Consider the following 13,130-nt stretch of genomic DNA (forward strand, 5'->3'; position numbering starts at 1 on the left):
GGCAAAGATAAAAGCTGGATAAAAGATATTTTCATATATGTACTGATGTAGTTGGCTGTTGGAACACAACTGGAGCTAGGAAAAACAGATCTCAGAGTAAGCCAAGAAATCTTTGGGTCACATGAAGGCCAAGCCACAAAATCAGCTGAAAACCATGACTCTAAACTATTCCCAAAACACGAGCCAGGTGCTAGGGGTGGGCATGCTGAGCAAAGATACAGAGGTGACATGTTCCTGCCAGCACAGAGGAAGAACTTCAGACCAGTAAAAGCCCTGTTGGCACAGCTCTCAGCTCTGAAAGTTTCAGTAGGATGTAAAAAGAAAATGAACATGAGAATCCCCGCTTTAGACTACTGATTTCTGTGAGCTACATATGTCCATTTCTAACCCGGGACTTCTTGTTCTGAATTTACATAATGAGGTATCAATAAAGTTCACAATATCTGTAGAGCACTTGGGTAACTAAGAAATTATTTTTGTGTAGTAATTGTTTACCTGCTTAGGCAAAGTTTTCTTTCTTTCCTTTCTTCAGGATGATCCACAAACTGAGAGCAAGGCCAATCTGCCTTGGCATGACCTTTCCACATCTAATACGTGTCTGATTTATACTTAAAATGTGAGCAGATGTCTTTGGTAACAAATTCAGAATAATCTAGCATATAGTTTTCTCTCTCTCCCTCAGCAGCTTTGCGTTCCTAATCAGTGTTGATTAACAAACTTAATTGTGACAGCTGGGTGTCAATGCAGTTCAGCAAGCCACACGTACAGCCTCAGACAGATACTCAGGCTGTCTTTAGACATCTAATTTAGGTGAAATTCAGAGGGCCAAAATTAAGAGTCTATTTAATTGTATAGAGTGGAAAGAGACAACAGGCCCTCCAGGGTATTTCTAATTTGGGATCCTCTGGAAAGTCATTTTGAGTGCCTTTCACCATCAGCTACATAGGAGGCCCAAGGCAATTTAGCTACCAAGGCAGGCCATGCAAATAGTTCCTGAAATCGCAGTGAAGAAGAACCAGTGCTTATTTCATTCAGAGCTGACTGCTCCCAGAAATCATCTGGGAAAAATCTCTCTTCCAAGAACTTAATGACAGTTTAAATTCAGTGAAGGCACAAATGTAAAGAAGGGAAAAATTTACCCACTGATGCTACTCTCTCCACCAAGGTACCCCATCACCCTCTCATGTAAACCTCCGAACTTTGGTCTAACACTGAGGCACTCGACCATGGTCACAGACCATGGCATCAATTTGGACCTATTATTTCTGCTCTCAAAGAGCAACTTGAGTTCCACTTGAAGACAAACCAGATGTCACCTGGCTGTTAGAGCCCCATGACAGCATCGTCCCAATGTCCCTGTCTCCCTGCAGCCTCTGAATCTCATTCAGTTAGGTTACATCTGCCAGTTTGTGGGCACGAGGAAGAAATAGCATGGCTATTTAATCTTCTCTTTTCCGGACTCTTTTCTCTCTTCCCTTCCCTTTCTTCCTCAAATAAAATTGCCTCAACCAAGCTTCTGAGAACAAGCATTGATTCATGCTACCCTCAAAGCATTGCCTCAGAGAGCGCTCTCTGGCACAAGTTAAAAGCACAGCAGGGGCTGTACCAGTGATGGCACAGTCCACATGGTGTGAGCCAGGGCTTTGGGGTACGGCCTGGCATTCCTGCCTGAGAGCCCTTACACTTGCTGATACAGAACCAGATAGGAATTCAAGTGGATGATCAAAGGATAGATCTGTCATTTTCAAGTTGGGAACACACTGCCAGATATTTAAACCTGTTCTATTAATTCACGTGACCTTAAATAAATGTTTAAATAAATGCAGGAACTGTTAAGGAATAAAGGTCGAATTCAACGGGAACTTCAGGAACAAAAAGCTGTTGTAAGACAGCTAGGCTCCTCAGCACTGTCAGCAAAACTGGATATTTTGGCCTTAAACATAAGAGGGCCTTTTTTTTGCCTGCCCAGGGGAAGAACCGAGGGGCTACATGGAGTTAAATGAAATATCAGGGAGATATTTCAGTGTGTTGCTGCCAGCACAGAAGAGATGGGAGGTGTGGGTGCAGGAGGGAGTTCTGGAACGGACAACAGCATGTATCCTCCACACGCACACACACACAGCCATCTACAGGAGGGATAAGAACCAACCAGCTTGCTGAGGAGCTGCTTCAGGAGAAATAAGCAATAGGACTGTGGCCATTTTTAACTTTCCCAGATGTATGCTCTTCTGGGCAAATATTTATCTTGATTAATCTTGGTCTTTCTTGTACGAGTTCACAAAAAGAGAAAAGACTCAAGACTGATTAATCACAACAAGGATGACATGAATGAACCAAGCAAAGTAATTAAAGCCTGAGGAAAAATTAAAATCATAATTAAAAAAAAAAAAAAACAAAAAAAACTACTAAGTGATTTAATTCATTTATCTCCATCCCTTGGACAGGTCCTGTCTAGTCTAGTTGAACACCTGTCATTTTTTGCATATGCATTTCAATGGTTATAATGAATAAACCAGTATGCAAGTGTTTGGTTTTTTGGTTGTTTTATTTTTATGTGTTTGCTTTGTTTTGTTTTATTTTCCAGTTAAGAGTGCTCATTGACCTAGGTAAAATAACTGCCCCTAAGTAATTTATGAAAGGGGTGCAATTACCTGTGTTTCAGGGCTGAAGTTGATCTCCAAGCATCAGAGACAAGCATACACTCTCCTGGCAGGTTGGATTATCCTGCTCTGTTCTACCATGAAATATCATATCCTCTCATTTGAAGCATTTAGCAGGGCAACAGTCAAACCTAGGTAGAATGAGTGGCTGTGATCTAACACAGTGACTCCCATGGTCCCCCAGGCTAGCCTTAATCTTACTGCAGGCCTGCAGTCTGTAAGGATGCCAAATAACAGTGGAAAGAAATTTTATAAAGGTCATGTTTATGAGTCTGTAATGGACACCCTTTTTCTTTCTCCAGTTTCTTCCTTCAATTCCCTTAAGCCCTAATGTATTGTTAGTTTTTTTTTTGTTTGTTTGTTTGATTTTTTAACTATCCTATTATTTACTGACTACATGTTACAATTAATGCAGCTTGAGTTGTTCAGGACATATTTTTCTCTGCAAAAAATGAAACAAAATATATATATATACAGGGTTGTTTTGGGTAGAGGCCAAGAAGGAAAAGGCAAATTGGAAGGAAACAGCTCCCAGTTCACTCAGAAAAGAAAGTTAAGGGATAAGTGCCTGCTTTGCAAGCCCTCACAATGGGCCATTGTCAATTTAAGCCAAATCCCATATGTCATCTCCCCTGGAAATGAACAAAACTGAATGTGTTTTAGGATGAGCTATTACCCAAAGCTCTGCAGGGGAGAAGCAAGTTGGAGGAAGCTGTGATGCAGTCATCTCCCACTAAGCCTTTGCTGGAACTTTGTTTTATTGGTAGAAGATTTAATCTCCAGGAGGCTTATTGGGAATGTGAAACTCTGTAGATACCTCAAGATCTTCACAGATGATAGGCATGGTTGAATTAGATGGTGATGAGCATGTAGCCAGGGCTGAGTTTGTTATCCATGTTTTTAATGTCTCAGTGGACATTAAAATGAAGGCATCAGAAGTGACTAATGAATTGCCGGTGAGGAGGAGCTGGAAGGACTCTTAGGCTCTTGAGTGATACGAAGACACTAGAAGCTGCAGGGCAAGGCCTGTCCTCTAATTATTTTCTATCACCTCTGAGTATGTTATAGTCAGCCCAGCCATTTTGGTGCGGTATCGGAGAAGAGCCCTCTGCCAAATGTTCCACTCCCCTGAAAGACTGGGACTCCACAGGGAGAGAAAATTAAGCTATCCATTGGTATCCCACAGATACAGAGGCACTCTATTCACCACTGCATCAGTTACATAAATGCCTAATCTAGGGTTATCCACTTGCCCTATGCTACAACAGCAAATTTACCACCATCTCCTCTAGCTCCCTGTGCTGTTTTTCTGCCTTCACCTCGAAGTTACCTTCTTCCTGCTGAAGCTTGAGGATGCTCTGGCATCTAGCAGGTCTCTAGGAATTGGACTCATCTCACCTAACTTCAGTAGTCTGCCAGGTGGACATGTGTGCCTGAATTGCTCATTCTGCTTTCCCCTTACAGACAGTGGAAATGGTACTTTTAGAACACAGTCTATCTGGTATTTTAGATGTCTCCCTTAAAATGGGAATGGTTCATAGCTTAGCTGTATCTATTCTTGTAGCCCTCTATAAAGGGAATAGCTCAGATGCACATCTAGTCAGCTGAATCCCAGTAAGTCAGTCTTTCTATTGACTCAAATGGACTCTGAGTCCTCCTGTGTGGCTCCAGTACAGAAGAAGCACAGTGTTTTAGCTGTGCAGGATGGCAGGATAGACGCTGCAGGATGGCAGTCAAAATAACAGGGCAAGAGATGTCCATTAGAGAAAGCAGAGACAAGTTTGGATATGTGTGAAATATCAGAGGTTTGTGATGGGCAGGGTGCAGGGTGAGGGCTCTCCTCCAAAAAGAGATAGCTGCAGCCTTTCTCTCAGGTAGTTAATTCTTTCTCAGGTTGCCTTTTAAAAGTGTGCCCAAAGGCATGAGCCCCAGCTGTGGGAAAGGCTGAGTTCCAGAGAGACTTCGCACCCAAATCTCTAATCTAGCAGTAAAGGGACCCCGAAGCCAGCTCTGCGGCATGAGAAAAGGGAATCTCCCAGCCATGGCAGAGATTAATGGACATGTGGGAATGCTGAGTGAGATGATGGATTAGGCATGGCTGGGTTCTGGCCCTGGATCTGAGGAACCTCCCTGGATTTTGAATTTAAACAGATACTGAATAAATATACCTCAGCAACCCTGCCTACTTCTCACAGACCCCTCACTCACAGTACAATAACAGACCTCCTTTCTTTTGATGCCAACTAAACCCCAGTGTTTCCACCTTGCTTTCTACAAGAGTGACATAACCTCCACACAGGAGCAGCCTATGCCTGTTCTCTGAAAGCAAACCTCTTCTTTAATCTTCAATTTAATCTCTGATTCCTTTTTTTCTTTTCTATCAACTATTATTTTAATCCTAAAATCATACAGTTTTATTCTTCTGATACATGTTCACTGTGGTTGGAGAGAAATGTGTTCATCAGGGAAACTTGCTGCTGACTTTGTGTCTCAGTGATAGTTACAGTGATAGAAAGCCCCTTCCCCTTTTCCAAAGTGTGAGATTATGAGCTTGAGAAGATGAGCACTTCTACCTCAGAAGAAAAGCAATTCTGAGAAGAGCTGGAAGATAGAAGTAAAGCAACGGTGAATTAAGTTTCTAACCTGATTTTATTTTGATATGAATGTCTGATGGGCTTCCAGTTTGGAAGGAAATACCCAGGCCCTGTATGCAATCAATACACGTGGAGGACACTTGAAAATGAGGCAAAACTCTGGTGTTACCCAACCCAGAGAAATGATTAAGGAATGAATGTCACTTCGGCTAAGATCTCCACATTTTTAAGTCAGTTCCAGTTACACCAGTAGGATGCCTGCCTGTGGAAGGTGTGGATACGGGCTAAAATGGCACATCTGGTGCTAGGAGGATATGGGGTTGTACGAGATGCTGTGCTAAAGGAAGTCTGTCTTATATAAGAACAGCAGAAATCACTGCTACCCCAGCAGGCTGAGACAGACTTTAGTAGATTGGTTTTGTAACACAAACTCCAGCCTAAAACAGTGTGCATGCCATCATTTAAGAAAAACATGAACACATAAGAAAGGTTTCTTCAAGTCCTATGGATGCCATGTGGCCAGCAAGGAAGTGACAACACCACATACTAGCATGCGGAACAGGTTAGAGGAGGAGCTGCTGCAGGGACATGCAACTGAATAGACACTGAAAGAAAAAAAGAATGAAACACACTGAAGGTTAAAATTATCTGTGTTTCCAAAACATTTTACATGAGATTCCAGCAGGTCCTGGGTTTCCCTTTCAAATTTTCTGAGCTGGCCTGCTCAGGAACAAAACTTCTGCTTCTAGGAAGGTCTCTGGCCCCACAGAAAAGGCTTGGCAAGTCCAAACACAAAATGCTAGGCCTTTTGACGCTTTCTGATGATGAAATTACACAGTTTATATCTTAAACATTGGTAAATTATCAGTTAGTGATGCAACTAACCCGCAGACATAGTGCTTTCAGTGTCATTGGGAGTCTTTCAAGTCTGGATGCTGTACAAGAAGATATGCTCCAGTGTGAGAGGAGACCGGTGGCTTTATACAGGAAACTTATATGGGCGTTCTGTGGCCTAGGTACACCCATGCCTTTTCACATTCATTTATTTTCCTTTGCACTCAGAGGCAGAGGAAGTCGTCATGGCATCCGAACCATGTTTGTGCAGATATGTTGGTGAACAACAAACTGTTGCCTTGGAGAGTGGATTTGCGCAGGTGTATTTGTATTACTTGTGTATTTGTTTACTTACTCTGCTTAATTTCAGCAGCTTTAGAGACTATGCCATTTGGTTTCTACATGTGCTTCTTCTCTGTTTGGCCTTCTTCTGGCTCTGCTATTAACCTTCAGTTGAACTATTGCTTAACTTGCAACTTATCTTGAACGACAGCTTCTAGAAATGATGTTGTGTAAGGAAGAAACTGGAACTTGCAAGTTAGCCTCTGTGATTCCAGCACTAACACATATACAAAAAACAAAAACAAACAAACAAAAAAAAAAACACCAAAAAAACCCAACCAGGAGTTGCACTGTCTTTTTAAAAGCAATTTGTTGTTTCAACCTGAAGAGCCCACCCCAGAGATGACTGTCTTGAATCTTTATATCATCAGTCAACAAAATTCCTGTTGACTGCTGCAATTAAAACTTTACCCTGTGGATTTCTGTTCATTGACTTTTAAGGATTTGTCACTTATGAATGGAAAAAAATATGCAGAAGTTTGGATTTTTTTTTATTATTTAGTGCCTGTATATTAGCAACACAGAAAGACAGTTTCTTGAATGTTTTCCCTCTAGTAAAACTCATTTCCATTAAAGCTAATCTTCAAGTTTTAAGAGAGAAAGGCAAGCAGGGCTCAGCACACAGTATGGATGAACAGAGGATGCGCCAGACTCAGCAGTGGCGTAGCATCCCATTGCTGGCTCCGATCCAGAGTTCAAAGAGCAGCCTTTATTTACATGTGCTTTTGGTTAGGGCAAAGCACTGTAAAGTACTTCCATAAAAGTTTTACTACCTGCTATTAAAGCAGTGTTGACAACAGCTGTTGAGTGTAATATATTATGTATGAGAAAACATTGGATTTCTCCAGAATTTAATGAAGGTAAATAAAGTGTTGCACTGAAAGGGGCAGCTGGCTGAGGACGAGGCCACCACAGCAGCAGTCTCTGAGGGTGGCAGACAGGAAGGATATTAGTGTCATAGGGTATGGTCACCCAGGGACCTCCAGAGCCTCAGAAGCAGGAGGGAGTTTGGCTTGGGTTTGCCACCCTGTGCTCCAGAAGGGGGCGGGGAACCAAAATGTAAAAGGTTTTATCTCTGCTAAAGCCTCCCATTGCCCGTGCTAAAAGGTTTGGCTCCCACAATAAATTTCCATTTTAATTGCTTACTGAATGTTTTTGCTTTCCGTGGCCCAGGAAAGGGAAAAGAAAGACTTCTCAGCACCGTTCGTTCCCTGTTAATTAGTTTTGAGGGCTCTTCCTTGCCTGTGGAGAATATGTTTAGTTTCTTTTTCTCACCCTTACAGAAACAGGGGTTTTGCACCAAAGGATTTATTTATTCCACAGCAGATCACAACATATTTAGAGGTTCTGTTGTGGTTCATCTTGCTCACACAGAAAGCTAAATCCTAATGGGTCTACAAACCACTGATGTTAAGACGGTTCTATTGTTTCACAGCATTGACCTCTGCTAATTGCAGCAACCAATTTCACTTCTCAGTCATGTCTCCATGAATCTGTGAGGCAGGAGTGATTATGGACATCCACATCCATTTCACTGCTGGTCTTAATTTTCAAGAGGTGTGGGGATCAACAACCTGAGAAATGCAGTGGTGGTATGGACATTCAGTTTATGACAGTTTAAACATTTTTCAGACTGATAAAAATCCAGGCTGTAACATCAGTGGCTGCTTGACCTTAGTTGCCTCAAAGCTTTGGTCAGAAGGCAAATGCCAAATTGCTGCTTTCAACACTGAAAATTCCAACAAATGAGTATTTTTCTGATTGTGTAGAGGGTTTTGTCTCTTCCTCATCTTGTTTAGATGACTAAAACTGATTTCAGAAACTCTTCTTAGCAAGCTTCCACAGCAAACAGTGAACTGAAGTTCCCAGATACAAAGTTAGGGCTGGCTCGATTGCATTGGGCAGTAAAGTCTTCCCTTTATCCACTAACAAAATTATCTCCATACTGCCTCTGGATGCTGCTAGACTGTAAAACCACTTGCGATATTTCCAGAAAACATCTCAGGCAGTCTTGCACTAAAACCTTGGCTCCAGACCTCACAATGGAAATACAAAGGGAATCAGTAGGACTGTTTGTGGCTACTGGGACAAAAAGAAGGAATTTGATGCATTCATGAGTTGTGAAGGCTAAGACATGAAACATGAGATTTCTGGATACTGTACAGCAGCCATTTAAAATATTGTCCACTTGCTTCCTTATTACCATAAATATCTTTTATTATATTAATAAAATTAATAGCAAGTCGGAATGCACAGACATACAGTGAAGGAACCAAAACACTGTGCCAAGAGGGAGGGATAAAAGCCTTGTTTTTCTGTAAACGGGGACTAGCCATGAAAACAAAAAATGCCATAAGGGAAACTGGAGGAAGATTAGGAAAACAGTTCCTCCAAACCATAGCTCTGAGGAGCCTAAAGGTATTATTTATCTCCCACATCCACATCTCATGTAAAATGTGTCTGGCAGAGGGAAGGCTTGTTAGCAGCCTCCCCAGAGCTGGCTCTGCGATGGTGGCACACAGCCACTGGAATGCAGAAGGCTCTGTGTGGTGGCAAGGCCAGGAGCTCTCCATCATGCTGCTGGGGAGGTTTCTGGGTAGCATGGAGCTTGCAGTACTGAGTATTATGCATTTACATAACAAAAAAAAAAGGAATTCAGCAGCTGAATGCATGATATCCTGATTTTAATAGGAAGGAAAACCACAGTTATGTTGTGTAGCCGAACATGTTCTGCAGGCAGACCAAAAATGTTAAGATTCCCTCTCTGAGCCAGCTATTGTGTTTTAAAGCAAGAAGATAGAGATTTATAATCTCTCCCCAGTCTCTGAAAGCTTCTCTTCCTGCAATGCCAGGGCCAGACGAAATGTAACACTTCCATAACTGGTGTTTCTCCATAGACCATCTGAAACCAAGTCCCTGTCACTGTAATGTTTCTCATACCCTGTCTTTGACTCATCCTAGACCTACTGTATCTTCCACCAGAGTAGTCATAGCTATCAGCAGAGACATTTTTTGAGTTCCTCTAATTGTGTTATTTGTCAGACATAACAATTAAGGGATCATTAACAGATAAATGCCACTCAACGCTGTGCTCTGAACTTAATTCAACTTTTACCACAGTATTTTTATGTTTACGTGAAGAACAATGCTATACATACCTTACTGAGTCCCCTTTAAGTTAGAGCTAAGTCTGTCTGGCAAGTTGAAGAGTGGAAAATCAGCCCAGAAGAGGTTTTAATAAATATCTGAGCTGAGAGTTGAGGAAAGGAATGGCAAAAAGAGCTCATATGAGCAATCTTCCTATTCCCTTCTGTATATTTTGGTATCAGGAAAAGATGAATCTCCATATTCAGACTTCCTCTTCACACACTCATCATGTGACCCTTTGGAACAATCATTTATACCCACTATATAGTGCTTGGGTGCAGCAGCTCATATGTATCAATACATCTACATATAGTATAATACATATTATATTACATATAATACATATTACAATAGAGTGGAGCCTTGGTGCAGACCCACCCTTAACCTCTGTTAACTGCATCTACAGACATCAAATCTCCCATTTTGCAACCGCTGGCAGTTATTTTGACTGATCACAAGTGGTCAGTCATGTTTCAATTGGTGAAGTTGCATTGGCATTTGAATATTTAGTTAGCCATACTCACTGCTGTCTAAGCCCTACCTGAATCCACAAAGTAAGTGATACTCTGTGTACATTGCCAGAAGGGTATGAACCAGGAAGCATTTTCAGAATACACTACCCATTCTGTTATGTCTCCATTGTTCTGCATGTAACAATCAGATACTCATTGGCCAGAGAGAAGCACTAGCTCAGGGCACTGCTACGCAGTTGTGGAGACGTGCTTGAGGCACTACTTTGACAAATCCTGGAGTTACTGCAGCCTCTCTGCTTATTTAATCATTCCCATTCATAGCAGCAGCCTCAAAACACACACAATTGCTTGTTCTGTGCTTTGTAGTAACGTATACATACACATCTGTAGGTCCTATGGCTGAGAGCTAAGTCTAGAGAGCAGATGGTCCCCAGCTGCATCACTGTGTACTCTGTTTTCATCCACCTTCTTGAGCTGAACTGTGCCTGTTCAAGAGGGGTACCTTAGTAGGCAGAGGCTGTCAGGGAAACTCTGAGTTGCAGAGTAGAAAAGCAGCACCATCAATACAGGACGTAGCATTTTCCCAGCAAGGATCACTACACCAGTGGAAAACTACTCATGTCATCTACCTGGACTTCTGCACAGCTTTTGACATGGTCCCACCGCGCATTCTTTTCTCTAAATCAGAAAGATATGGATTTGAAGGGTGGGCTATCTGGTGAATAAAGAATTGGTTGGATGGTTGTATCCAGAGGGTTGTGGTCAGCAGCTCTATGTCCAGGTGGAAGCTAGTCATGAGTGGTATTCCCCAGGGGTCTGTCATGGAACCAGAGCTCTTCAACATCTTTATCAGTGACGTAGGTAGTGGGATTGAGTGCACTCTCAGCAAGTTTGCTAAAAAGTGGGCCCATTTGAAACTAATGAGAAGAGAAGGCTCCAGGGAGACCTCACTGTGGCCTTTCAGTACTCAAAGAAAACTTATAAACAGGAGGAAGAGCAACTATTTACATGGACATACAGAGATAGGACAAAGGGGAACGGTTTTAAACTAAAAGAGAGAAGATTTAGATTATATATTAGGAAGAGTTTTTTACTCAGTGGGTAGTGAGGCACTGGCACAGGCTGTCCAGAGAAGCTGTGGATGCTCCATTCCTGGAGGCATTCAATGGCAGGTTGGATGGGGCTCTGGGCAGCCTGATCTGGTGGGTGGCAGAGGGTTGGAACTGGGTAGGCTTTAAGGCCCCTTCCAAACCAAGCCATTCTGTGATTCTATAATTTTATGATTTGCCTGTATGTGAAGAGGGCAATGTTCTCAAGGAGTAGTTAGTTGTTACTACTACTACTAAGCAACTTCACTGACTTGTTACTGATTTATGCTTATGTCTGCTGTGCCTCAAACATAAGAAACATGAATCTAAGCATGTTAGTGAGCTCTGCTAAAACTAAGGCCTAACATTACTATCATTGTCTTCTATACTGAGTCCTCATGGGAAATTTGTTGATTACAATAGACTTAGGATTAGGTGCTGTGAAAAAGAAATTCACACTGAATTTAGAAACAGTTGTGCAAGATCCACTGACTTTGTTGATATATGCTGTGATAGAGAGTGATGTGTTCTCTGCTAGAAGTCAAAGAAAGAAAAATTCCATTGCAATCCTCAGCCAGTATGTCAATTGCATGCCATGAATTTTGCCCTCTCTCAGACAAGATCTGAGATTAACGTTTGCAATTTATTTGTTAAAAATGTATAGAAAAACTGGAGCTGTTTTGCTTGTTGACATTCCCAGACATGTTAAGATGGTATTGAAATGAGACAGCAAAGGAAGTGCAAAACATCACAAAGTTATAACTTTTCTAAAATAGTGCATTTCAACCTCAGACCTGGTATTTGAATTGTAACTTGAAATAAAGTAATTTGAAATATGGAAATAAATGCTTAAAGCATCCAAACATTCTTACCTCTTCCCTGCAGGGATGAAATGCCAGAATCAAAGGTTGTTGTGAAAGGGTGTTGGAGTGGGCACATCAAGCACAGGAAGGAAGGAAAAAAGGAGAGATCAAGAAACTGACCGAAGTTGCTCAGAGCAACCTGCTGTAGCTGACTCTACACGAGCAAGGAGTTGGAGTTGGCCTAGATGATGTCCAAAGGTATCTGTCAACCTCAAGTACTCTTTGATTCTGTGACTTTTTAAAGATTTCTTTTTTAAATATTTTTCCTTCACACTGTAGGTGCTGGGAAGCAACAAGCTTTTCTGAATGTCTCAGTGACACAGCAGTAAGACACAGCATGGTTCTTTTCCAAGGGTTAGAGTAACTCTAAATTTTCCAGACTGTGTAGTATCCTATGTATTTTTTACCTCCTCTTGCTGATGAACAGCTTTATCTGTATTTTAATATATGTGTTTTTCTAGAAATACCTTTGGGCACTAAAATTTAGCAAGAGTTCGTAAGTAAACACTGAGCAACATCCCTTGCTATTTTTAACGTTTTCGTGTTACAGAGTTTGGTGGTAAGATCACTCAAATTTTTTCAACTTTTAAGGGCAGATTCAGAATAGACCAAAGCAGTCAGAACAAAACCATACTTATATTGCCAGAGCAGCACAAAACCACTCAAACCTTACTTGTCTTTAGTTCGCAAATATCTCATTTCCTTAGCACTCAGTTAGGAGAGTTAGTATTTTTTGAGGGACTGAGTAGTTATAGGTCCTCTCATTCACATATCTCATTCCCAAATTGTTTCAGAATATGCAAACATTTCATATAATTGTAATGATCAGACAAGAGAAAACTCCCAGCTATCATCTACAGTGTCACACAAAATAATCAATGAAATAGTCTTTGTTTAGGGTGTTTACAATGCAACGTTTCTGTGATCTGTGTTTTTTACACTGCTAGACACAATCAAGAAGGAAAGGACAAGTTCTTCTTAACATCTCTAGAGGTGACATGTAAAAAGAATAAAAAGACTCACATGGCAGTCCTTAGGATGCTCAAGAAATAAGTGCTGGAGGAGCATGTGCTCTATCTTCCAAACATTAAGTCCTTCAAGTATCAAAATTAAATGGCGGTCTGGATGG

This window comes from Numida meleagris, chromosome 2 (genome assembly GCF_002078875.1).
Source record: "Numida meleagris isolate 19003 breed g44 Domestic line chromosome 2, NumMel1.0, whole genome shotgun sequence".
NCBI classification, from domain to species: domain Eukaryota; kingdom Metazoa; phylum Chordata; class Aves; order Galliformes; family Numididae; genus Numida; species Numida meleagris.